At 44.4% G+C, this 27,250-nt stretch overlaps 1 long non-coding RNA gene across 10 annotated transcripts in view; it reads left to right on the forward strand.

Annotated features, from left to right (window-relative positions):
• The window catches only part of LOC147363259 (uncharacterized), a 408,991-nt gene that overhangs the window by 159,589 nt on the left and 222,152 nt on the right, over nucleotides 1-27,250 (forward strand). For 9 of the 10 annotated variants that reach the window (XR_015135898.1, XR_015135903.1, XR_015135899.1 and 6 more), the window contains one exon: nucleotides 16,347-16,488. The exons of the other annotated variant lie outside the window; for it this stretch is intronic. This is a non-coding gene — a long non-coding RNA (uncharacterized LOC147363259). The remainder of the gene's footprint in view (nucleotides 1-16,346; nucleotides 16,489-27,250) is intronic. 10 annotated transcript variants of the gene reach the window in all.

Raw genomic sequence — 27,250 nt, forward strand, 5'->3', positions numbered from 1 at the left:
GTTCTAACTGTTGCTTCCTGACCTGCATACAGATTTCTCAGGAGGCAGGTCAGGTGGTGTGGTATTCCCATTTCTTTAAGAATTTTCCACAGTTTGTGGTGATCCACACAGTCAATGGCTTTGGCATAGTCAATAAGGCAGAAATAGATAAAATCAATAGGGTGATACGCAAAACTCATGAATAGATATTTCAAAGAAAAAGGCATATTAATGGCCAATAAATACACAAAAGATTATCTTCTAATTTAAAAAAGTCTCATAGGTAGTTTCAAGTATTATATTTTCAAGAGTCTCATAATGCCTAATATTTCCAGGTGTTAGATAATATACTCTCAAACAGTGTTGGTGGACATGTATTGGCACTATTTTTTAAAAAGGCAGTTTGGTAATATCTATCAAAATTCAAGATGCTTATTCCTGTTGACACAGACATGGCATTTCTAGTATTTTATCATACATACACTTGTGTATATGGGTATACATTTATGTCTCTATGCATACAGAAATGAACATTTAATGTGAAGTGTTGCTTATAATAGCAAAAATTGGAAATAACCCAAATTATCATTGTGGGGGGGAGGTTAAATAAATCATGGTGCTTTGATAGAAACAAATTCTGTACAGCTGCTGAAAAGAATCAAATAAGTCTCTGTATTTTCTTAGAAACATGTCCAAAATATGTTAAGAGAAAGAAAAAAACTAGTAAAATAGTATATAGCGTTATCTCATTTGTAAAAATGTTTGCATATAATATATTCTTGAATGTGTATAATAGTTTTGGAAGGATATACATACAAGGAAGAGTTAACAGTGCTTACCTGTGAGAATAGGACTGGAGGGGTGCTGGTGAGGGAAGAGAGGTGCTTTAACTTTATGCCCATCTACACTCTTTTAGTTTTGTTTATAATGAATCGATATTATCTTTAAAATATAAAAATTCTAAAATTAAAAAAACCTTATTGAGATCAACACAATAGCAATATCAATAGTGATGGATTTCAGAAAATATTTTAATAGTCACCATGTCTATTTGTACCCCTATAAGGTGGTTCAGATGGTAAGGAATCTGCTGCAATACAGGAGACACAGGTTCATATCCTGGATCAGGAAGATCCCCTGGAGGAGGGCATGGCCACCCACTCCAGTATTCTTGCCTGGAGAACCCCATGGACAGAGGAGCCTGGTGGGCTATAGTCCATGGGGTTGCAAAGAGTCAGACATGACTGAGCGGCCAAGCACATTTTTTTATGTCTAGTTGCACAGGTTCTTGATTCTATAAATCCAGAGGGCACTATTCACAGAAATAATCTGCACAGCCATACATATATGCTGTGCATATGTGCTTTAAAATTTTCTTTGAGATTCACCACTTCTTTTTATTTGAACAACAGGTGTAAAGTCTTTGATTTCTGTACTACTCTCTGTTGTTTAGTTGCTAAGTCAACCCAGGGATTGAACTCACATCTCCTGCATTGGCAGGCAGATTCATTACCACTGAGCCACCAGGAAAGCCCAATACTTTCTGTCAGGGCAGGCCTCATCAAAATAAAAAACAAACTTTAGGGTCAATCTTAAAAACCAAATAGCAAATGAACATGGCATAGCTTCTAAACCAACCCCACAGGATCTGTGGATACAAGATGAAGTTTGAAACACAGTAGATACCGATTGCAATAGGTGAGAGTGGAGATGGAGGGAGAAAACTGAAGAGAGGAAGAAAAGATTAAACGAGGGGGTGTGGGAGGACTAATGCTGATGTGTAGCGTGAGCTGGGGTCTAAGAGTAACTCAACTCTGGACACCTGTCACGTGCTCATTACCTACCCTAGACTCCAGCTCTACCTAGCATTTATTTGAAGGAGGATATTAGCATGGTAGCTCAGCTGGTAAAGAACCTGCCTGCAATGCAGGACACCCTGGTTCAATTCCTGGGTCAGGAAGATCCCCTGGAGAAGGGATAGGCTACCCACTCCAGTTTTCTTGGGCTTCCCTGGTGGCTCAGATGGTAAATAATCTGCTTACAATGTGGGAGAACTGGCTTTAGTCCCTGGGTCAGGAAGATCCCCTGGAGAAGGGCATGGCAATCCACTCTAGTATTTTTGCCTGGAGAATCCCCATGGACAGAGGAGCCTGGTAGAGCATAGTCCATGGGGTCACAAAGAGTCAGACACGACTGATCCACTAAGTACAACGCAGCACAGTAGTGGCATGGAAGGCCCCTCACACGTCCCCACCACCCTTCCTTTTCTTCTACAAGCCCTTGCTAAGGGCTGCCCAACAGCCTGGTAGAGAACAATATAATCAGGCTTCCTATTTGTGTAATCTGTCTCCTTTTATTTCCGTTTCAGGTAACTTCCCCTCTGCCTGGCCTTTCCCTGGCCTGGTGCTGGTGACATGCCTTCAGATCTGAAGGAGCGGTGCAGAGCTCTCTCCCTGCATTCCCTATGCTCTCCCACGCCATCTTTGGTCTGCTACTCAGGAGACCACCTTGGGCACACTTGATCTTCAGGGCTCATCTCTGAGTCCAAAGACAACCTTTCCCTCTGGAAGGTCTTCTTTCTTGTTAAAATGTTGTTATTGTCAAGCTTACCTCACATTAGTTGTGGTCAGCATCTTGACTTAGTTAACAGAGATGCATGTGAATGTTTAAAAGCATAAATGACCAAAATGAATTTTCAGCAATTTTGGTAACATTCAGTTTAGTTCAGTCACTCAGTTGTGTCCAATGCTTTGCGACCCCATGGACTGCAGCACGCCAGGCTTCCCTGTCCATCACCAACTCCTGGAGCTTGCTCAAACATGGCCGCTCTTACCTCAACTAGGCTTTAGCATCCTTGGAAATAACTTGCCTATGTTAGTGAAACTTGTAACTGGTTAGTGCCTCTTAATTGCACCTGTTATTCAGATACAGAATGACTCTTGCCACTGGGCAAGTAAATCAGGAAATTGTCTCTGGCCCTGCCAGGGCAATGAGTATATTCTCAAAGTTCATCAGCTAAGAAGCTGTGGTGTGTTTGCTCATTGTAATTTTTCTTTCTGAATCTTCAAAGATGAGGAAAGGAGTCAGGAACTTGAATAAGCAAATCCTGGGGTTTTGAGTCAGATCTATAATGGGGAAACATTAAAATATTTTCATCTGGATTAATGCCCTGCTGGTAATAGCTCTCTGTAACCATCCAGTGATAAAGTCCAAATGGAATAATAGTATTAAAAAAAAAATCCCAATCAAGCCTCCAAAGATTCTATCCTCACCAGAAACTTGGCGGCATCATTCTGGGGTGGTTTTGTGCCACCCTCTTGAGAAGCAGTATGGCCTGGAAAAGTATACCTCCATAGTTTTCCTGTCCAAACTTGGATTCCAGGATGAAGATAGTCTGTGATATTTTTCCACCTCTTGGTTTTTTACACATGATTTACATTTTCATCATGTATTTTCCCTTTCTGAAACTTTAACTGATGTATCAATATGGCAATAGATGAATCTTCTGAAAAGGATTCTTTTGAGTGGAGGTGGTGGTAGAGGGAAAAAAAAATTGAAAAGATGTGGAAGCTGGCACAAATGGGCATTGTGGAGTCAAGGGTTACCATTTGGCAGAGCCTGTCTGCAGGAACCACTGGTAGAGAGGCTTCTCTGGCTCTGGAAGTTTCCACAGGATGCCCTCCTTTGTCTACTATTATGAGAGAACCTGGGGGTGGGGACCAAGACTGGGAGCATCCACCTTGATCTTTCAACATCTTCTCACTTTTATCAGGGGTTTACTAGATCCATCCTACTATAATGGAGGTCTTGCAAGTTTCTGTGGTTTGAAACAACCTTCCTTTTTATTAGTGATGGCATCTGGGATGCATAAGAAATGATGTTACCCAGATTGAGATTCATGATAGTAGCGAGGGGAGAAAGGGACCTGGTGCTAGAATCAGTATGGAATTTGGAGCCAGTTATTTTGGCTAATTATCTTTCATAATGCTAGTGGATGCACTTTCCAGGTGGCTCTAGTGGTAAAGAACCTGTCTGCCAATGTAGGAGATATGAGAGATGTGGGTTTGATCCCTGGGTTGGGAAGATTCCCTGGAGGAGAGCATGGCAACCCATTCCAGTATTCTTGCTTGGAGAATCCCATGGATAGAGGAGCCTGGCAGGCTACAGTCTCTAGGATCCCAAAGAGTCAGATACAACTAAAGCGACTTAACACACACGCATGCTAATGGGCAAAGCGTTTGGCCCTCTCTGATTGAGATGAGGGCAGTAATTTCTGGTAGGTTCTGATACTACTGCGAGGAAGAGAAGGTGTGGTAATGATTGTGTAGGAGAAACTGGGGACTAGAAATAAGAATGAACTCCCGTTTGAAATGTGCCTAGATACTTTTCAGAGGAAATGAATGTTTTAAAGCTGGCAATTGTAGCACAAACTGTTATGCAATGTCTTGGTATCATAGTCTTAAAAATAAGCATAGACATATATATCTTTCCTATACAAATGCTTTCTCAAATAAAAGATAGTAGGAGAGTGGATGAAATCGGTATTTATTTTTCCTACTGGTAAAAAATTAAAACATGCTGATAAAAAATTTAAAAAACAAATAAATAAACTAGGCTTGCAGGTAAGGACTAATTTCCAAGGCTATCCTAAGAAAACCTTTTTTAAAGGGAGGTAGGACTAGAATAGAGGGTCACAGCATCCAGACACAAGAAGAACAGTAAATCCAAGAGCAGTTTCCTCTTAATTGTGCCCTGTGTCTTTGGCCTTGAAGGGCAGAGACTCAGAATTGGTCCAGTGTGAGATGCTTCATCAGTCATAAAGATTTAATTACAATCTTATTTGACTAGCATTGTAACAGGAGGCCCGGTTAGTATTTTCTGGGATTTTCTCTCATCACCCCTCATTTTCTCCCCTTCCCGCCCACCTTCCTTGACACCCCCCTCCCCCCCATTAAAAGGATGACCAGTTTTGAATTACGGTAATAGCTCCACTCTTGGTTTAGGACTAACCTCCCTGAAATTTTCAGGACCACTAATTTGTGGTTGCTCCAGTGCTAGAATGAACTTGGTGCTCTGGCCTTTAGACTGGCAACGCAGTAAAAGTTTAAAGCGAAGACTGCCTCAGAGCCAACAGAAGAGAAGAGCTGGAAACCTAAAGGTTATCCTGAAATGCACTTTACTGTTATCTATGAGAACAAATGAGTTAAAAAAATTTCAAATACCAGAATACCCTACAGGGAGGAGATATAACTATTAAAGGGCTGTTATAGCTGCAATAAATGTAGGAACAATAAAAATAAATTGATGAAGTAAATGTCAGCGCTGTTCCCCTGAGCTGCCCCCACACCTTTGTCCAAAAGTAGAACATCTCCAATTACAGAGGGTGGAAACAGCCTTCAATGACAATATGACAAGGACGGAACACAGAACGCTGGCACAGAGAACACAATTATGCACAGCCTTGAAAAATTGTATCATAGCACAATGCATGGGAGAAATCAATTAATGATGCAGGCTTCCACTGCTGTCTAATAATCCTAGAAAGGAAAGGAGGGGGAAAAAAAACCCGAACACCCAGTGCATCAAAAAGGTGACCTGTAAGTGGAAGTCTACATAATACCAGAGGTCAGTCTTCAGGGTTTATAGCATCTGAAATACTCTTTTTTTTTCCTCTGAGGGAAAAAAAAAGAAATCTAACAGTCTTAAGGAGGCATTTAAGTAAAAGTCACTTCTTCTCTGGTTAAATAGGCTTGCAAAAGAGAGTTCTTTGGTGAAAGGGCAGAGATGAGCAAAGCGTGTGGCTGTCGTTGCGAGTCCACCAGCTGAAAGGGAAAAGGCAAAAGTTAGGCATAAACACAGTGGAAGGTAGAAGGTGATTTATCTTGTGCAATTTACAACAGGTGCTAAACATTACGAAAACCAGAGCTATTAAGCAATCAAATTAAGCTATAATTATAACCGAAGAAAACTGTACAGGAATTCTAATTAATTCAAATCTGAACATGTCCAAGAGGAATGCTCCAGCAACCCCACTTCTGAATAAAACAAAACAAAAATAACCCTTGGATAATGCCTTCAGATTGCACAGGAAATTAAGAAATACTTCTCAGCCGGAGTATTCCAGGCATTCCTTATTAAATGGTGAGAGAAATTACCTGCAGTGTCTGAGCACTTGGCTTTTCAGGTATGGACCATATAAAGCATGTAGTTGGGGGGCCCTTCACTTGGCAGGATTTGTCGATGGAGTGGACCAAGGGATTCCACCTTCCGTGTAAGTACTTCAGTGGGTCTGAAGGGGTGGCTCCTTCTTCTCTCCTTTGAAGGTTTCTCCTAGGGCATGTGAGGCTTTTAAAGAGCTCTTTACACTCTCCTTATATATTAAAAAAGTTTTTGTGTGTGTGTGTCTTTTGAACCAATTCCATTTTCTTCTTAGCCACTCCTCTTCCAGTTCTTAATCCCAGTCTTTCCATCTGACTTGAGCTTTCTGCTGTTCTTCCATCTCAGGGAACCCTGGAATGTCAGAAGACCAGGGCAGGATTTTCTGTTGGGTATACCTGAATCACGCAAGTGGTGTCCCATTACTGCAGAGTTATGTGAAGAAGTGGATGTTTCGCTATTAGAGTAAGATTTCCAACCTCAAAATGGAACCATTTGATTAGGGTACCTGTTTTCCCTAAATCACGATTCTTTCATTTTAACAACTTAAGAACAGGAACAGCAAAAACAACAGCATTGACAGCTAACATTTATCAGAAGCTTATTATGTATCAGATATTTTACTGAATTCTTTACCTGATTTTCTCAATTAATTCTTTCTCTATGAAAGAAAGTCTCTATGAAAGAGGGACTCTTATAGTACCCATTTTATGGACGAAGAATCTAGGCCGACTGTTGACTGTTAAATCAGTTGTTAAACAAAAACCCCTTTTCTGTTATTCACATGGTGCTCTTGCATTTCTAAATAATTTAATGTAAATTCTCTTTGCTTTTATTCTCTCTGGTTAAACTGGTGGGGAGTGTGGTTGGAAGGAGAGTGATTTTCTCGGGATGGGTTGACTTCTGAACTGACAGCAGCATGGCTCCTGTTGTGAGCATGGTTTTGCCCACCATTGTGAATATTTACCTCTGGACACACCCTTGACTTTCGTTCTGTTTGCTTCCGTTCACATTATACAGTGGTTCTTGTGACCAGAGACGTGTGAAGAAGCACTGATTTTGCGCGTATTTGAATTCATAGCTCTTTTTTAACCATCACTGGAGTTTTTGTTCTAATAGGAATCTCATGCTGACTTTTGATTATGTTGATAATGGGCAAGTAATGCTACTTCCCTTCTGTGGTGTGGGGTCCCTAGAGCCTTCCTCCAAGGCTACATGGCCTTGATTCAGAGGGAAGTGGAGAATCAGTAGCCTCCTAGTTTGGCAAGAATAGTCCACAAGTGTTTGCTGGAAGCAATTCTAATAATAGCACTCTGGGAGAAATTCTAATTCTCCTGGATAGGTGAGGAAACCAAGAATTAGAGAGTTAGAAATTGGACCAAGGTCACATTGCCAGTTACGTGGTAGATCCAAGAAATGAGCTGGAGTGTAAATGCTCTTCCATGTGTCCACCTGTGCGTGTACATGGCACCACTCCCACAGTGTCCCTCCTCTGCCCCTCTAGCACCCTGCAGGAGACACAGAACTCCAGGCGGCTACCTTTTCTTTCCCTCTTGCTTTCTAGGACATCTGTTCAACTTGGGAGTGAGGGGAGTACAGAAACTGCCCGAAGACTTACTGTAGGGAGGGTTATGCCAACAAAAATGGCTTTTGTGCAGGGTATCCGAGAGTGAGGCCCTCCAGCCTGGAGCCTCCTAAAGAGTAAGTTTAAGGATTCACCAGTCTAGCAGAGGACTTGACACAGTACCTCCTCAGTAGGTAGTAGGTAGTAAGTAAGTAGGTAGTAAGTAGTAGGTAGTAAGAAGCTGACATTATTATTATAGCTGAGAGATGTGAAGATGTTGTCATGGGAATATGCACTAGCTGGCCAAAAGCTACTCTATACACACATTTAAAAAGTACTTATTATGTCACCTTCCTTAAGTACTTAGTATGTTCTAAGACCATTGCATACATGCAATTAGACTCTCATGACAACCCACTAAAGTTGGTACAACTGCTGTCCCCAACCCAAGTCTGAAGAAATTGGATCTTAGAGAAAGTCAGACTTTTGTAAGATCTCACAGCTAGTAAAGGGCAAAACCGGGAATCTAATCCTGGCAAGTGGACGTAGGAGTCCAGCTTCTAAGCAACTAGCTGTGCCCATCAGAGACTCATAGTGCAAGAGGGGGTTCCAAAGGCAAAATGTGAAGAACTTAGTGAGGAGGGGCTGTGGACCTGGGGTGGGTATAGTTAGGAAGATAATCTTTTCAGCTGGAATCTCACAGATAAGTGGGGTTTGGGAAGGCAGTGGATGATGGAGCATTAGAGAGAGATGTATAGTCCTCACCAAAGGTGTGAGCAGAGGGCAGCCCAGCCAGGGGGCCTGGAGCAGAAGCGCTCACAGGGAGAGAGCCCTGGTTTCCTTTCAGCTCTCTTCCCTCTCAGGGTTCTGCCGGGACCACTTTACAGATGGCCTCAGGTTTGGGCAGACCCCCCTCACTCAAGGTTACTGAATGTAACCTTGCCCCTGACGTGTTCTCCTGAGCTTGCTTCTCCTGTGGGGGCAGCAGGTGCCTTTAGGACCACCCACCCAGGGAACGACTGGCTGTGGGCTTCATGGTCTGAGGTATAATCCATGCTTCGTGTGTTTTGAGAGACGCGTGCTAAGGCCTGCAGTGGCCAAGCTCTGCTTGTTGGTCTGGCCTCCTGGGGCTTTTCCCAGCCTCACCTCAGCCCCCTGTGATCCTGTCCTCCCCTGTGAGGAGCTTTTGGAGTTGAGGAGGCCCTGGCAGTCCTTATGTCTTCACTCTGCTTCTGGGTTTTGAAATCCTCCCCAGCTTTTGAGTAATGAGCACTCCTCCCGCCTGTGGCTGAGGCTAATTTTGACCTCATGCAGTGAGATCTGCTTTTAAACTGCCCTGGAGGGGTGTGGCTGGAGCCCTGGATGGGCAAACCAGGATGGCAGCCACCCAGGTGCCCTGTGTCCTGCTTGCTCTGTAAAGTTGGACCAGGAGTCCTGTCCGGGATCTGTGTGTGGTGGTGACGAGCTCTGGCTATGGGATCTGACTGGAGTTAAATCCCACATCTCCTACCACCAATAGCATGGCCCTGGACAAGTCCATTAACACTGCTCTCTGCAGTGTCCTCATTGCACCTCTCTTAGAACAATGGAAAATTACATGGAAAATACTTAGAAGGGCATGAGGCATATAATAGTTGCTCAATGAAAGTTAGTTGTATTTTTGTACTGAGTTCCTAGAAGCTCATCCTGCCTGCCCACTTTGCTGATGAGAAGTCTGAGGCCCACACAGGTTGTTTTCCTGCTTAAGATCAACTACCTGGTATAAGAGCTGGGGTGCTGCTCTAGCACACTGGCCTCCTAAGCCAGGGCTTTTCCCTCTTAGCATTAAGGCCTGGGGTTTGGTCCATTTCTTGAAGGAGGACACAAGATCCTACTCATTTTGTTACAAATAGATTCCTGGACCCCAACCTAGACCCATTAAAACATACTTTCTAGAGTGGTGCATGAAAATCTATAATTTAGCCAAGACCATGCCCTTCTCATCTACACTTTCCACTTGATTCTTTGGTACTCTGAAACTTCAGAACTGCTGGCTTTGCTTTGTGTAAATTGGTAAAAATACAGAAGGATCAATCACCACAAAGTCTCCACGTTCTTCAGTCAGCCCGAGTTTGTGTCCTGCCTGCTACGTGCCCTTCACGCATGTCCTCGGGGACCTTGCAGATCTGTTGCTTAGCATTTGGGAGGATGGGGTGCTGGTGAGGAAAGGGGAAGGTGAGATGGGGTTCACATGTTAAAGGGGAGGCAGAGATGACTGGTGATGCTGATGTTCAGAGAGGGCAAAGGAAGGTGAGTAGGCAGTCAGGAGGGGCTCAAGTGGGGAGCTTTGAGAAGCAGAGGAGAGAACCAGGGGCAGCTCCACCCAGGCTACCCTTGGGGAGTAGAGCTGCAGGGAGCAGGCGTCACTGGGGGCAGCTGCAAGGTGTGGGGTGGGGATGGCCCGACTTCCCAGCTACCAAGACATTCACTCCCTTCTTTTGATACCATCAGGCTGCTCTTTTATGATTGACAAACAGCCTCTCTCCAAAAGCTACTGTCGACTTGATGTTTATCTTTTTGTTTGACTGTGGGGGAGCTGTTTGCCCCTTGATAACTTTGTTCCTACAACCCCCTCAGGGACAGTAGAGGCCAGTGTGGATACGGTGTGGCCCCAGGAGGCATGGGAGCGGCAGGCAGGAGGGGCAGGAGGGAGATGATCTGGCAGGGAGGGGTGCCACCCCTGTGGTGCTGGGCAGAGCACCAGCTTCCTGTATCCCATCTGCTTCCTGATTACCCCCTGTCTGCTCCCTGGTTATACCAAATTTGGGGGTGGCAGTGAAAATGCCTCCCTGAGCCCTTTGAAGTCAGAGGTCAGGGTGTGTGTGAGGATGAAGACCAAGCAGCTGCTGCCATCTCAGCTGTCTCCCATTGAGCAGAGGCTCCAGCCACACTCTGGATGGATGAGATGGGCACATGTGATAAAGGCTGATATTTCCAAGTGCTGACCATTGACCATTCGCTGTGATAAGCCCTTTATGCGGAGTAGCCCATCAGGATGGGTACCAATATCACCATTTTCCAGGTGAGAAAAACTGAGACCCAGAAAGAATAAGTTAGTCACTCAAGGCTGTACTGTTGCTGCTGCTGCTGCTAAGTCGCATCAGTTGTGTCCGACTCTGTGCTACCCCAGAGACGGCAGCCCACCAGGCTCCCCCGTCCCTGGGATTCTCCAGGCAAGAACACTGGAGTGGGTTGCCATTTCCTTCTCCAATGCATGAAAGTGAAAAGTGAAAGTGAAGTCACTCAGTCGTGTCCGACTCTAGTGACCCCATGGACTGCAGCCTACCAGGCTCCTCCGTCCATGGGATTTTCCAGGCAAGAGTACTGTAGTGGGGTGCCATTGCCTTCTCCACAAGGCTGCACTGGTGAGTAGTAAATTGAAATTGGAACTGAGGCAGCCGGGCTCCAGAGGTCACACTCAAACCCAGGCCACAGAATACCTGCCTTATTCACTCAGGAGGAAGAGGGGCTCTGCATGTATGTTACTAGAGAGGGGTTCTCAGGAGGAAGAGGGGTTAGAGAGACAGCTGATGTGCTTGGCTCTGCTGTGTTTGGACGCTGGCTGAAGTCAGCATTGTTTGTGTTGGGCAGACTGGCAGCTCCTGGAAGGCAAGGTTGGGGCAGGTTGAGTTGCTCTGCCAAGGCCCCAGCACCTCTGACTTGTGTGTGATGCTGTTGGTCAAGATGGGTCAAATGCAGTTGCTGTTGCCCTGCTCAGCACTGCTGGAGAGCCACCTTTTTCATTACTAGCATGATCTCCCCTTCCAGTCGTATTTTTGTCTACCAGGTTTAACATTCATCAGTGCTCATTGCCTGTCCTAGTTACTACAGTGTATTTGCTTGATGGCGATTTTCTATTTCTTTAATTTCTTCCACATTATTAATTGAAATTCTGCTGTAAGAAATAGATGCCCCTTCCCTCTCATCTATTTATTTATTTATTTGTATCAGCTTGTGAAAAGTAAAAATGTTAGCCACTCAGTCATGTCTGACTCTTTGCCACTTGGTGAACTGTAGCCTGCCAGACTCCCCTGTCCCTGGAATTCTCCAGGCAAGAATATTGGAGTGGTTGCTATTCCCTTCTCCAGGGGATCTTCCCAACCCAGGGCTTGAACCAGGGTCTCCTGTGTTGCAAGCAGATTCTTTACTGTCTAAGCCACCAGGGAAGCCCCTTGTATGAGCATTTTTGTTGTTCAGTTGCTCAGTCACATCTGACTCTTTGCAACCCCATAGACTGCAGCAGGTGATGAACAGGCTTCCCTGTTCATCACCAACTCCTGGATCTTGCTCAAACTCATGTCATGGAGTTTGGGTGTGATGCCATCCAACCATCTCATCCTCTGTCATCCCCTTCTCCTCCTGCCTTCAGTCTTTCCCAGCAGCAGGGTCTTTTCCAAGGAGTCAGTTCTTTGCATCAGGTGGCCAAAGTATTGGAGCTTCAGCATCAGCATCAGTCTTTCCAATGAATATTCAGGGTTGATTTCCTTTAGGATTGACTAGTTTGATCTCCTTACAATCCAAGGGACTCTCAAGAGTCTTCTCTAGCCCCACAGTTTGAAAGCATCAGTTCTTCAGAACTCAGCCTTCTTTATGGTCCAGTTCTCACATCCATACATGACCACTGGAAAAACCATAGCTTTGACTATATGGATCTTTGTCAGCATATTAGCATGGACCTGTATCAGCATAGACCATGGCTATTTATTATATTGAACCCGTAAGTCACCTTTAAATTCCATTGCCATGTTTGTGAGTTAAGCCTTGCTCCATTTCTTGCCTGGATCACAACATTAGCTTTCTAACTGGTCTCTTTGCCTCCAACCTCCTTCCTTTCAAGCCAGACTTTACACGTCCACCTGAGGTCATGTAATGTCAATCTGACTATGTCACAACTCTTCAGCTGCTTTCTTTTGCCCAAAAATTCCTCTGAATCGTGATATGACAAGTAAAATTCATGAATATTTACTAAATGATTTGCATGCGTGTTCTCACTGAATCCTCATGATACTTGGACAGATTGAGTAATATGAGCCTCAACAGCATTCCTGTAGTGCAGATGAAGAAACTGAGGCACAGAAGGATTAACCAACCTTCCTTGGGCTGCTGAGCTGTTATGTGTTGAGCTCATACTCTCAGCCACTAGACTTACCACCTGCTAAATCGGCCCTTAATGATCTGACCTTGGCTACTTCTATAGCTGCGTTTTCACCAGCCCTGGCATTCACTGCACTTTCCGTAAATAGTACTTGTTATGGAAGTAGGTGTTCTCATCTGGTGTTGCTGAGGATCCAGTTGACATTTTGGCTGCAGTGATGGTAGGGACATTGGTAGCAGCAGAAGGAATAGTTTTCTAAGAAGTATAAACAGTGGCCAATGGTCCTATGACTGTATATGAGTCTAAGCCCTTGTGAGTTTCTCGCCTACCTGCCCACATCAGACTGTCTTCCAGGACTTTATTGCTTTTTCTCTTTCTCCTTTACCACTCAGGATAAGGTAAACCTCACCTGCAGCATTCTTCCTGAGCATTCAGTCTGCCATGATGCCTTTCTCATCAGATTCCTTCATTAGGCCCCTACCATGTCGATTCTACTTGAGGTCTTCAGAATGTTCTGTAAGAACTCTGGTCAAGGACCATGCATTTTAATTCCACCCCCTGGAAAGTTGCCATCTGTATAATATATGTTCAATTTGAGGATTCCCTGATTGATAACTAGATATAAGACACAAAGAGTCATAACTCTAATGCAAGTGAACGCAGGCCCTGTACTCATTATCTAAAACCCTTTGGGTCATATGAGTTTTGGAATACAGAATTTTTCTGATTTTAGCAAGATATTATGGGTGTATCTAATATAATTAATAATACTCCTGTGGTATCTGAGAATTATTCTATAGTCAAAGATATTAATATTTGTCTAATGACATACATGAAAATTCTAGGGGAGGTAAATAAAAATTTTAAATAGCCTCATGGCAAGCCTTATCATCACATAAGTTCCAATTTTTTTCATTTTCAGAGTCTTTTCTATTTTGGAATTATGGATAAGGAATTGTGCACTGGCATTAAGGTATTAATAGGTGGTGTAAAGAGGCACCAACATCTTTTCCTGGGAGCTGAGATGAAAGACCTCCAGGGATGAGAATGCCAAGGCCACTGCCAGTTGTGGTCAGGGGAGTCCTTTGGCCCCTCGCCTAGTTGAGAATTGAGCCCAACACCAGTATGAAGAGGCCAGTGAGGAGCAATGACAGTTGTCTAGGAGAGAAGTCACTGACATGGGTGCTGGTAACAGGATGGGGAAACAAGCCTGTGTGAAACGTTGCAAAGAAATGAGCTGCAGAGCTTGAGGGGGCAGTTGGTCAATCAGATGTTCCCAGGCTTTGTGCTCCACAGTTTGGGAGAGTGTTGATGTATTAAATAGCATGAGAGTACACTCCGGTACTCTTGCCTGGAAAATCCCATGGACGGAGAAGCCTGGTAGGCTTCATGGGGTCACAAACAGTTGGACATGACTGAGCAACTTCACTTTCACTTTTCAGAGGTGAGATGGACTGAGGAGAAGGTGGATGCATTTGAGCATTTGGAGTGTACTTTAACCCACTGGGTGGAAATAACTTTTAAGAATAAAAGGGAATGGGAGAGGAGTTTGGGGGAGACTGGATACGTGTATATGTATGGCTGAGTCCCTTTGCTCTTTACCTGAAACTATCTTTACATTGTTTGTTAATCAGCTATATTTGCTATTTGTGTGTGTGCTCAGTCGTGTCTGACTCTTTTGCGACCCTATGAACTATAGCCCGCCAGGCTCCTCTGTCCATGGGATTTTCCAGGCAAGAGTACTGGAGTGAGTTGCCATTTCCTGCTCGAGAGGATCTTCTGGACCAAGGGATTGAACGTGCATCTCTTGAGTCTCCTGCATTGGCAGACAGATTCTTTACCTGCTAAGCCATCTGGGAAGCCCAATACAGAACAAAAAGTTAAAAAAAAAGAGAAAGAATAAAAGAGAAAATAGTATGACACTACTTCTACAGTGATGTGTGCGTCAGTGCCAATATTTAATTATTGTCTTCAGTTGTTCTATCATTATTCTGACGCTATTAATTTGCACGCCTCCTCCTCACCAGCTGCAATCCTCTGCTGTCCGAGGCCAGGCCCATTCTCAGACCAACATCTGCCCAGTCTAGTCTGATTTGCGCTTGAGTCTCCCAGGAAACCATCACACGTGTGCTCTGTTGGTTATGTTGTCAACCTGTAAGTGGTCACTTATTTATTGAAAAACAACAGGCTTTGTCTCCGAGGGGATGTCTTGATCCCAGTCCTCCCCACAACTGACTGACTGGCCCAGAACCTGTTCTGGAACCTGAGCTGGAAGGAGAGGGGGTGGGACTGGTAGACATCTCCTCTCTAGAAGTCTGTCTCTCTCTCCCAGGGGAGCTCCTGAAGAAACGCTGAAGCAGAGAATTTTCCTGCTCTCCTTATCAAAGAGAAGGATTTCATTTGCTCGTTTATAAATGGGTACTGTCTAATAGTTAAATCTGCTTGGGGACTGAGGCGTGGGAGCATGTTTGAGAGTTTCTTGATAAATATCATGTGGAAATGGTGTTCTGCTTGCATAAGCCAACTCCTGAAAAATGGGTCCTTTAATGTCCTCTCAATGAGACCAGCTACATGACAACTGGCCTGGGGAGCTGAAATGCTGGTGAGAAATTGAAGCCATAGATCTGTCTCAGTGTGGCCTCATCAGCTGTGATTGTTAGGTGTTAAGTTGAAGACCCTACAGCCCTCTGGTCTCGCCTGCATGTGATGGATGGCAGCTCGGGCGTTAGCCAGGGTTGGATAGGCTGGTGGTGGGGGCTGCTGCTGCCGGGTGCTGATTTGATATGCGTCCCCCTCTGGGACATGCATGGAGGATGCCTTGTGGGAGGAGAGAGACCCAAGAGGGCTGGTGGTTGCATCCGTCTTGGTCCAGCTGGGAAAACAGGAAGCATCTGAGATATTTCACCCAGAGGAGATTTAATGCAGAGAATTGGTTACAGAGATGTTGGAAGAAAGGGCTCAGGGAGCCAAAGGGAATTGGTAGGTAGATGGGGAGAAGCAGAAGAAAGAAGAGGCAATACCCAGAGACAAGGAGACTACCAATCCCGCTGGACCGGGACCTGCGCCTGAACCCAAGCTGTGCTGCTGAAATGACTCGGGAGGTGTGGCTGCCACCTTCCCTGAGGCTGGAATCAGGAACACTCCATCCGCTGCCGCTATGGCAACTATGGGCCAGGGCCGGAGCTACTGCCCACTTCGGGGAAAGCCAGCAGCGAGCTTTCCTCTTTCTCCCACCTTCTCATCTCCCATCAGTGCCTCCCTTTGGCAGAACCAAACCAGATGGCCGGAGAGTTTGTGAAGTGTTCTCCTGGACTCCAAGCTCCAGCAGTAAAGAGGATTTAGAAGGGTCTGTGTAAACTGAGAGGCAGCAGATGAATAAAGGACACAGTTCTGGGGTTGAGGTGTGCAAGTGGAAACTAAGAGAAGTTCCTAACTTGGTATGGTGCTCAGGGTGCATTTATGATTTAAAATCCATTATGCCCTGAGTAGTTTCTTTGTTTTTTTCTCCAACAGTTCTCTGGCGAAAAGGTGTTAGAGTTGGAAATGATCAGTATTTCACCTTGTACAGGAATATCCTCTGCAGCGTTTGGAAGCACCGGAAGATGGTCCTGTAACTGCTGAAACATCTCCAGTGACAAGGAAGCTTGCTACCTGGGTAAGGTAGCCAGTTTATTTCACAGTCGGACAGTTGTAATTACTGGCAAGCACCCGGCGAGTGGAAACCTGTTTTCTAGGAACTTCTGCCCACTGGTCCTTGTTCTGTACACCATGGGCAATATCCTTACTTCACTTACTCTTTACTTTGTGTTATGTAAGAGAAGGTGGGCTTCGGATTCTGTACTAGTCAGAAGTAGACTGGTCCATGAAAGACAGGATCCCCCCATCCCCCCAATCCAAGAATGGCTTAAGTAAAGTTCAGGGTCTTGGGGAGGCAGTACAGGGAAAGTTGGGGGCGCTGCCCTGTCACGTCCCTTAGAGCCCAGCCTCCTTGCACATTTCTACTCTGTCAGCCCCAAAGTATATGCCCCAACCCCATGGGTGAAGATGGCACTGTGGTCATCTCACCCATGCTCCAAGCAGTAGGATTCATGGAGGTGGGGGGGAGGGGTGGTGTGTGAAATGTTACTTCTCTCTTAAGGAAGTATCCTCCGAGCTGCCTAGAAACTTTCCCTTACATTCGATTGGCCAGAACTTGCTTGTGTTGTTGTTCAGTTACTCAGTCATGTCCAACTCTGCCACCCCATGGACTGCAGCATGCCAGGCCTCCCCTGTCCTTCACTATCTCCCGAAGTTTGCTCAAACTCATGAACTTGGTTACATGGTCAAAATCAAGCTGCCAAGAAGTCTGGGAAATGTATTCTTTACCTGGATACCTCAGTGCCCAGTCCAAACTTCTTTGACTATGGGAAAGAAGGCAGTAGATACTGAGGTCCAGCAGATACTCCAGCAAAAGTGTCAAGTTTTATAGGCCAAGCAATGCACTAGGCCCGTGCTTCTCACATTTAATATGTGCATTTCCTGGGGAGTTTGTTAAATGCAGATGCCGACTTAGTAGATCTCACTGAGGGCTGGGATTCTGCATTTCTGTCAGGCTCCTAGCTGGCAGCAATCCTGCTGGTCCAAGGACCATACAGTGTACAAAGGGCTGGACATTGTTGAACAAGAGGGACAGAGGCTCATCTTGCATCCTGCAAGTGAAGTTGAATCCCAGACTTTTTACTGTAAACCTGCCTTTGGGGGATGCTGTGAGATTACAAGAGCCCGGCTCCCAGGAGGCCCTGAAATGTAGCTTCCTTCCTGCTTTTGGAGTGTCTCCTCCAGGAGGGCGCTGATTGGGGCAGAACGCATGAGCTGTTCAAATTGTGTATCAGCTACAGACTCCAGGAAAGTGAGCAGGTTGGGGGTCACCCAGAAGCAGGCGAGATTTCAGAGGGGGTCCAGCCGGCACGGACGACCGCAGAGAGGAGGCTTCAGGCTGGGCAGGGGCAGGGCAGGAGAGCACTTCCCCCTGTGCCAGGGAGGACCAGGGCCTGCAAGAAACAAGGCCGCCACGGCGGGCCTGCCCAACTCCCCATCTGCTCGGGAGAGAAAGGACACGGAGCAGAGGCAGGAATTCAGGCAATTAATCCTTTATTTAAAGAATAATAAACAGCCAGATTTTACATACTGAAAGAGGGAACAAGGTAAAAGGGGTTAAAAACTAAAAAGCAAGGATGGCAGACACCAATTAACACAATGCTAATTGACAATTTCCCCAAGCTTCCATGAAACATGCCAGGCCGATTTCCCCAATTGCTAATTAAATCAAACCGCACACACAATACTAATTTCCCTAACTTAGGGAACTCAGTAGACAAATAAAATGAGAAACTAACTTAAACATTTTGTCAAAGTATGGGAAGACGGATGAATGAAATCTTAACATGAATAAACTTTGGCTTCGTGTAAATTTGTTAAAGTTCTGACATGTTTAATGAAGTCGTGAAATATTCTGGTATCTCTGTTCTGCTCACAATTGCATAAACGTTCTTCGCTAATCACAAAATAATACACAGCAGTCCTCTTACACTTATGCTCTCTCCCTCCGGTGAAGGGTACCCAGCGCATCATGGAAGTGACACGGAAATTACACCTTTTAAAAATTATAAAATACCTACTTAATTACAATTAAAAACAAAGAAATAACTTTTTCTTTAAAATAGTCCCCGAGGTCTTTTGAGCTGGAGTCTGGCTTTTTGAAAAAGAGAAGCCAGTCACTTAATCACAGAGTTGAGTGTGGAGGCAGCTCACGTTGGCTGGTGTTCTGGTGACCCCCCTCCCCCGGCCCTGCTCTGATCTATCTCAGGGGCCCCATGGCTCCCTTTCCCACCAGCCCCTGCTGCAGCCTGCTTTGAAGTGTCCCCTTTACGCTCTTGCCTCTTGCTACACTCGGGGTCTGCTAGATGTATCCCCATTGAATTTCGCTGTCACAGAACGGGGACGGGTCTTTGAGGTCATCTGTCTAATTCGCTCATCTTCCTATTGAGGAAACTCAGGCCAAGAGATACGAATGTGCCTGAGATCTGACAATTGGCCTGAGGCCCCCACGTTTGTTTGTTTGTTTTTTAAATTATGTGAGAATTATATGGTTGTCTGAATAACTGTGGCTCATACTTCCATTGTGTTTATTGCTACCTTGTTCCAGCCACTGTTGTAAGAGCTCCGCACAATTAAGTCAGTTGATCCTTGTAATGATCCTGAGAGGTCAATATCATTATCTCCCCATTTTATAGATAAAGAAACCGAGGCACTGCAGTGTTGAGTAGCTCACCTGAGGTCACATCCCTAAGTGGCAGAACTAGATTTAACTCCGGGAAGACTGGCTCTAGGTCCACGCTCTTAACCACTCCATTAACCTACTCTTTTGTAGACTAATTAGAAAATACAGAGAGAAATAAAGTAGAAAATGAGAATAAATGTCACGTGTAATAATGCTTTTCATAAAAATATAACCATTATTAGAATTTTGGCCATATCCTAACATAATTTGTCCTCCTTCTTCTTACATGTTAAAAAATAGAATTAAACATATCCACGTGCTTTCCTATGATTCACTTGATTTTGCTTTTTTTTCTTAACAGTGTACTGTGAACAGCTTTCCAGTGCCTATAAACACACGTGTGCAGCATTATCTTCAGTGGCTGCAATGCATCCCACTGAATGGATGTGCCACAGCTGAGTTAACCTATGCACTGTGGTTGACAATTAGGTTGCTTCTTTCTCTCTCATAGCATGCCGCAGACATCTTTATTTTCTTGTTGCATTTTCCTTATGGTGACCCCTTCACTGTTATATATATATGGAAACCAGAAGATCTGAAAGATGAGGGGGAGAAAGTGTTAAGTGGAAGTAGAGGACACCCCTAGATGTGCAGATCTAGGAAGCTGGACTCCCAGCCAGCAATGGAGGAAACCCCCACTCCCTAAGTGAAATATTTCACCACGGGTCCATTCTTGTGCAATTTCTTGTGGATCACTAAGGCAAGGGTCACAGTCCCCCCAGATAATATAATGGACACTCACCATCTGAGGTTCAGTAAACTATTCTTTAGGGGTGATTAGCTTTAGACATGTGTGTGTGTGTAAAGAATTGTTATATTTTAGGGTATTGGCTGCTCAGTGAAGTATATGAAAACTAGGCTGTTGGTGAAACTTGTTTACATAGATTCACATGTTCCACCCACTAGCCAGAGAGGCAAGTGGGTATCTTTGCTCAGCCTGGGATGTAGACATGGGAGATGGCCATGCGCAGCCACGGAGCTGGGTTCTTTGGCCTCTTTGTCCTGACTGGCATCGGTAATGCATTTGTCAAGAAGGAGGATGCTTATCTGTCCTTGTCCCTCCCTGGGACAAAGGCAGACCTGTCATTGTGAGATCAAGGGAACTCTGGAACCCTGCTGAAGGACAGCTGAAAGTCTTTCTCGTTCATTGTGATTTATCATAATCACTGACCCCTCCCCCAGGATGAAATAGGAATGAAATAGTAATGTGATAGGTTAATGCTGATAATTAAAGAGAGTTTAAGACCAGTATGAGACTGAATTGTGTGTGTGGGTGGTTGAAATGGCTGTTTGATGTGAAAGTCAATGATTGAATTATTCAGAGAGAGTGATTTCCAAATGATAATTTTACACTTTACATAACTGGTTTTGATTTATTATAGTGGCACCCAGTTGAGCCTCTTTAGTTCTAAGGGGCTGTCAGCTTTTCCCTCCCCAACCCCTGGTTTGGAGCCCACACACACAAAAACCTGCTCATGTCTGAAATTTGACGGTATTGTTGTTATCTCTCTGGCATGAGTTTCCCCCCTCGTCCCTCGTAAGAGTTTATGGCTTGTTTGGCTTTGCAGTTTATAATCTGGCAGAGGGTGTGTGTTAGAGTGTACACGAGCGAGTGCACACATGCCTGTGTATGTGTATAGTGAATGGCCCAGATAACCTGATCTCTCCTTCCCTTTCATTGTGGTTTTATGAAAGCTTTGATCTTTTGTCATTTAGCAAGAGGTAGGGCTAGGCTGGGAACAGGACCCCACGGCCAGCTGGAATGAAAATGGTACGGCAGCGGCAAGTTGCAATGCTGCTTCAGAACTGAGAGGAGAGTGAAAAGCTTGGGAGCCCCACTTCCGGATCAACCCAAGAGAAGGAATGTGAAACTTAGAGAATGTATGAACTTATGCCAAGTAAATCCATCTGAAAAACCAGGCCTCCAGAGGCTGCTGTTTCTCATCTGAATCTTTTTTTTTTTTTTGCTGGAAGTGACGCAAACCAAGGCACAGTTATTCTGCTGATCTTTTCTGAAGCAGCCTAGAAGGCAAGTGACACGGGACAGGCAGGCAAGTTACTTATCCTAACAGATCTTCTTGGTTGACACCATGCTCCAACCCTCCCCTCCCAACACTGCAGCTTCCATCCCTCCTTTGGGATTGAGGGTGGCTTATTCTTATGAGTAAAAGCAGTAGCAGGAAGATCATTCGTTTAGTGACAACCCTGAGCACTTACATATGGTGTAATAATGTGGACAGCAGCTAGCATTTGTTGAGTGCTTGCTTTGTGACAGGTACTGTTTTAAGCACATTTACTGTATTAACCCATTTGATTCTGTGTAGAGCCCTCAAAGTATTATATTTGTTTTTGCCTCATTTTATACATCAGAGGCTGAGGGTCACTAGGTTGCCCCTGAATGTAGTGTCTGCACTCAGAATTCTTTTTCAGCACTGGTCCCAGTGAAAGATGCCATGCTCCATGCTTACTCCTTCAGTAAAGGAGGTCTTTATTTTCTGAAGCCTTTTGGATGGCTGGTTGCATGTCTCTGATCTATGGCTCCAAAATAGGCAGGAATAGAACAGACCTATCAGAGAATATCGGAGAAGGCAATGGCACCCCACTCCAGTACTTTTGCCTAGAAAATCCCATGGACGGAGGAGCCTGGTAGGCTGCAGTTCATGGGGTCGCTAGAGTCACACACAACTGAGCGACTTCACTTTCACTCTTCACTTTCATGCATTGGAGAAGGAAATGGCAATCCACTCCAGTGTTCTTGCCTGGAGAATCCCAGGGACGGGAAGCCTGGTGGGCTGCCGTCTATGGGGTCGCACAGAGTCGAACACGACTGAAGCGATGTAGCAGCAGCAGCAGCAGCATCAGAGAATATGCTGGAAAATTGTTGGGGAACTCAAGGAGTTTGGGGATGGTGAGGAAAGGCTGGGTGAGTGGAGGCAATGAAAGGAGTTGGGACACCACTGTAGGGGAGGGAAAGGGGGCATCAATAGATTTAATGAAGAGGAAGTCTAGACCTTGTCCCTCCGGTTTGGCACTTGGGTCACACTCCCATGATGGCCAATCCTGAAAGTAGCTTAAATTTCCCTAACCTATAGAACTGGTCAACTGAACGCTGTCTTTCTTCTCTGCTTTGATCTCATTTTAAAAAGTGTTCAAAATGTCTCAAACTGGGGCTTATTTTTAAAGTGAAAAAATTTTTATATTTACTTATTTTACTGTCTTGGGTCTTAGTTGCCACACTCAGGACCTTTCATTGCAGTGTGCAGGCTTCTCTAGCTGCCCTGTGGCATGTGGGATCTTAGTTTCCTGACCAGGAATTGAACCCAAGTCCCCTGCATTGGAAGGTGGATTCTTAACCACTGGACTACCAAGGAGAGTCCCAAAAACTGGGGTTTAGACACTGCTGGAGGTACCCAGTATTGCCAAATAAATCTGGGGTATGATTTCAAGGAGGGAAGTTAAATGATTTCATTGGCTAGTAATCAAAATATTACTTTTATAGCAAAATACATCTCAGTAAATTATGAAGTAGAAAACAAATTCTAATGAATCCTTAAAGCCTGGGATTTCTAAGAACTGAGCTAGGCCCCAGAACCCTGGCAGGGTGGATTCACTCTTCTCTGCCCTTTGGGCCTTTTGGGGAGTGAAGTGGAGCAGTCTTGAAGCACGTGTTCCCCTGGCCTTGCCAGGAATCCCGCCAGGCAGATGAGACCTGGCTCCTACCCAGCCCTGTTTCTGATTGATTCCAGGGGACTTCCATCCTCAGAACTTCTGTGGATAATATTCTGATAAATTTTGGGGTTAGGATACATTTCAAAGGAAGATGGGAACCCCAGAGGCCTTGGAGAAAGAAGAATGGAAACGTAACCCTCAAAAGCACAAAGTTTGGTACTTGACAAAATATGATATAAACCAACTCACAAGAAAAATGACCAACTTTTGGGAAAAGATATTTGTATCACATATAAAGGATTAACATTCTTAGTATACAAAGAGATTTTATGAAGCAAAAAGTAAAGAACACCAGATAGAAAAAATAGGGGAAAAATACTTCGTATTTTTATAGAAAAAAATGACTGATAAACATTTGAGAAGAAAGCCTTACCAGTTATTAAAGGAATGTTAAATAATCCGTAACATATACTTTTTTTAACCTGGGAGATTTGAAAAAATGGAGACAATTTGATGCTGGCAAGCATGCTGGGAAATGGGCAGACTCATACAGGGTAGGTGGAAATGGGTGTATTGGTACATACAGCCTCTCTGGTGAGTGGACTGAATTTCTTAGAATTTAAAATGATCATATTAAGTACCTAAAAGTATAATATAGCAGGAGTATTGTGTCTGTATAATGACAAATGTATAGTGACATTCTTTATAGTTGGTTATGAAGTAGCTGATTACAACTTAAATGTCCACTGAGAGGGAAAATGGTGAGATATGCAGCTTCATCCATGTGATGGGAACTTACCTTATTGTGTTGTGTGCTGTGCTGTCATGGCCTACGCTTTATGACCGCATGGACTGTAGCCTGCCAGGCTCCTCTGTCCATGGGATTCTCCAGGCAAGAATACTGGAGTGGGTTGCCCTTGTCTACTCCAGGAGATCTTCCCGACCCAGAGATGGAACCCGGGTCTCCTGTGTCTCCTGCATTAGCAGGCAGATTCTTTACCACTGTGCCACCTGGGAAACCCTCATTATCTTATGAGATAAGTCTTTATATGCAGATGTGAGAATAAGAACAGTGCAGGCTGACAGTGTCACTCACTTTTTGATTAAAAAAAGATGTATATTTATTTATTTTTTCTTTTATTTTCTTATGGTAGTTACACCCATGTAGAGTTAAGCTGGAGCAACTTTATTAAAGGTGAATCACTGAGCTTCCCAGGTGGCGCAGTGGTAAAGAATCCGCCTGCCAATGCACGAGATACAAGAGACTTGGGTTCGATTCCTGGCTCAGGAAGATCCCGTGGAGTAGGAAATGGCAACCCAATTCAGTATTCTTCCCTGGAAAATTCCACGGACAGAGGAACCTGGAGGGCTATAGTCCATGGGGTTGCAGAGTCAGACATGTCTGAACAACTGAGCATATGCACATGTGGGTGTATGAGAGAAAGGGACAAATCCTTGGAGCAGCAATGAAAAACCAGAGCTGCTAACTATACCTGACTCTTTTAAGATTTTTTAAAGGATGTATGTTTATATGTAGTTATATAGTCTAAACATAGATACAAATCAAGGAAGAAAAATGTGCCAAGAGGGCTATGGTCAGTGAGGTTAGAGATGGTTTTTCTTTTATGTGTTTTGTAGTGTTTTTCAGAATTAAAACAAATGCCCTCCTGTCATATCACTTGCTTCCTGTGCACCCTACACTCAGCATTCAATATTACCATTTTGTGTTTCTGGTTACCTGTCAAAATGAATATATTCCTTCTCGCCACCCCCCCCCCACCTTACTATACTCAAGGAATCCAAGTTTTCAGTTCTGGAGGTAACCTTGATGTTTCATCCCACCTCCCTACTTTGCAGTGTTTTGCAAATGAGTGTGTGAGCCTCTGAGGGAACACATGTTGCCATATCCTTAGGATATCCCTGATGTGTCTGTTGTGCCAGCGTCCTGTCTACTTAGTTCTCCCTTTCAGTCTCAGATGTGTCATGATCGGGATGATAAATCACATGGCTACCCTGCTTGGAGCAGTCACGTGACAGTTCACAGTCATGACATTGGTGAGAAGCGGAGACAGTAATGAAACCCAGAGCTCCCGATTTCACTATATATGGTCAAAGGCAAGCCCTGCCTTCAGTGAGCTTCTAGTAACCCTGGCAATAAAAGGCATTTTCCTACAAAGACAGATGGTTCTCTGGGGAGAAATATTGGATTTAACTCTTGGTTCTGCCCCTACTGGCCGTTCTCTGAATCTCAGCTGCCTTATCTGTAAAGTGGGGTTACTGTGCCTGTCTCAGAGGGTTGATGTGAGTATTAAATACAGTGCTGAGCATTATGCTTAAAAAACAAACCTCATTTATGAAAAGAGCAGTCCAATATAATGCAAAATTATGTAAGGCTCCAAGTATATTGTTGTTCAGTCACTCAGTTGGGTCCAACTCTTTGACCCCATGGACTGCAACACACCAGGCTTCTCTGTCCTTCACCATCTCCCAGAGTTTGCTCAGACTCAAGTCCATTGAGTCAGTGATGCCATCCAACCATCTCATCTTCTGTTGTCTCCTTCTCCTCCTGCCTTCAATCTTTCCCAGCATTAGGGTCTTTTCTAATGAGTCAGCTCTTCGTATCAGGTGGCCGAAATATTGGAGCTTCAGCATCAATCTTGGCAATAAATATTCAGGGTTGATTTCCTTTAAGATTGACTGGTTTGATCTCCTTGCTGTCCAAGGGACTCTCAAGAGTCTTCTCCAGAACCACAGTTCAAAAGCATCAATTCTTTGGCACTCAGCCTTCTTTATGGTCCAGCTCTCACATTCATACATGACTACTGGAAAAACCATGGCTTTGCTACATGGATCTTTGTCCCTGAGGTAAAAATGAAAGTTTGATCATGTATTGGAACTGAAGGACACTAGGTACCTTGGACAAGTCCAATCTTACTTCATAGGCACACTTTCCGAATACCCTACGGCAAATTTTTCTTTAGGGATACCAGAAGATGGAGAAGTTTTGAGTTGCTTATTAGAAGTTGAGCTCAATGACTGAGTAGGTTGATTCATTTGGGTGAGTGTGGTGGAGCCAGAGGCTCTTGCAATCAGAAGGGAGCTTGGAAATGACATAGTGCCACTCCGGGCAGAAATTGCTCTGGGAAGTCTTTGGAAGCCAGAATCCATGTTGTCTTGCACTAGTCCCACTGGGAGACAAGCACCAAGAGCCGACTGGACCTCTCCCTTGTCCCTGGCTTTCCTCCTCAAGTAGCCCTGGTGGGGAAGAGACCCTGAAAGTCTCACCTGCCACATCTTGCTTGGACACTGACCATCTAACTGGTGTCAGAGGTGGTCAGTTCTTACCCTCTTCATCCCTGGAAAAAGCTGAATCTGCTACTAAATATTTCCCTTATTTTCTGGTGGGCATAGAAAAGGGCTTTGGGTTTTCACTTCTGAATTAGCAAGAAGAAGGGACAAAGGACCTGGGTGAAAGCAATAACAACACAAAACAACGCTTCCCCTGCCCCCCACCCCCCACCACAACTTGATCTGTTTGGAAATTTGAGCCTAAAAGCTCACTCATTCTAATAAAGTAGATTATTCCAGGACAATGAAGGCATATTCCAAGGGGCTGCATACTTGAACAGGAGCTAGGATCATTGGACAAAAACTTTAGTCTACTCCTTTGTATACCACAGCAATACTTTCTAATATTTTGTGAGCATTTACTCTGTGCCAGCCACAGGGCTAAGTGTTTTATAAGCATAATCTCATTTAATTCTAACAAGAACCTCTGAGCTTGGTGCTATTATTATCTCCATTATTCAAATACTGTGACTGAAGCTTAAAGAAATTAATTTGCCCAAAGTTCTCAGCTAGAAAAATCCGGAGTATGAAGCCAGACTCTGATGTCAACAATTATGTCTTATTTCTATATGCTATAGTCTCCCTGTTAACATAAAATGTGCCAGGCACTGTCCTAGAGAAGAGCTCTGTTATTGGCAGGTTTTGACCATGAATTTTCATGGCACACTTAAAATATTTTTTTTCCTAATTCTGATTGACGCCTCCCTCCTCCTCCACCTCCTTCTTTTTTTCTAGAGGAAGAAAGTCTCAAATACCTACTGCTTGCTGTACCTCCCAGCCTATGTGGTCAACATTTAATTACATTAACATTTGTTTTCACTAAAAAAGTAATCACATTACTGCCTTTCATGTCACATTAGTGAAAATGGATACCAATATGATACATATTAATAGAATATGATGGGAAATTGCTAATACAATTAGACTTTCACATTTTATTAGTTCTGGAGTGACACCATACACAGAACAGCTCACGTTAGTGGTGATGAGGAATGGCTGAGAGGCAGTAGATGCCTGTCTATCCTGCAAAGGCACAGCAGGCTCTCAGGGAACCCTGGAGCATTCAGGGGTCTCATGCTAG

Source organism: Bos grunniens, chromosome 11, assembly GCF_055505025.1.
Source record: "Bos grunniens cultivar Pamir isolate PY7600 chromosome 11, Bosgru_T2T1.0, whole genome shotgun sequence".
NCBI classification, from domain to species: Eukaryota; Metazoa; Chordata; class Mammalia; order Artiodactyla; family Bovidae; genus Bos; species Bos grunniens.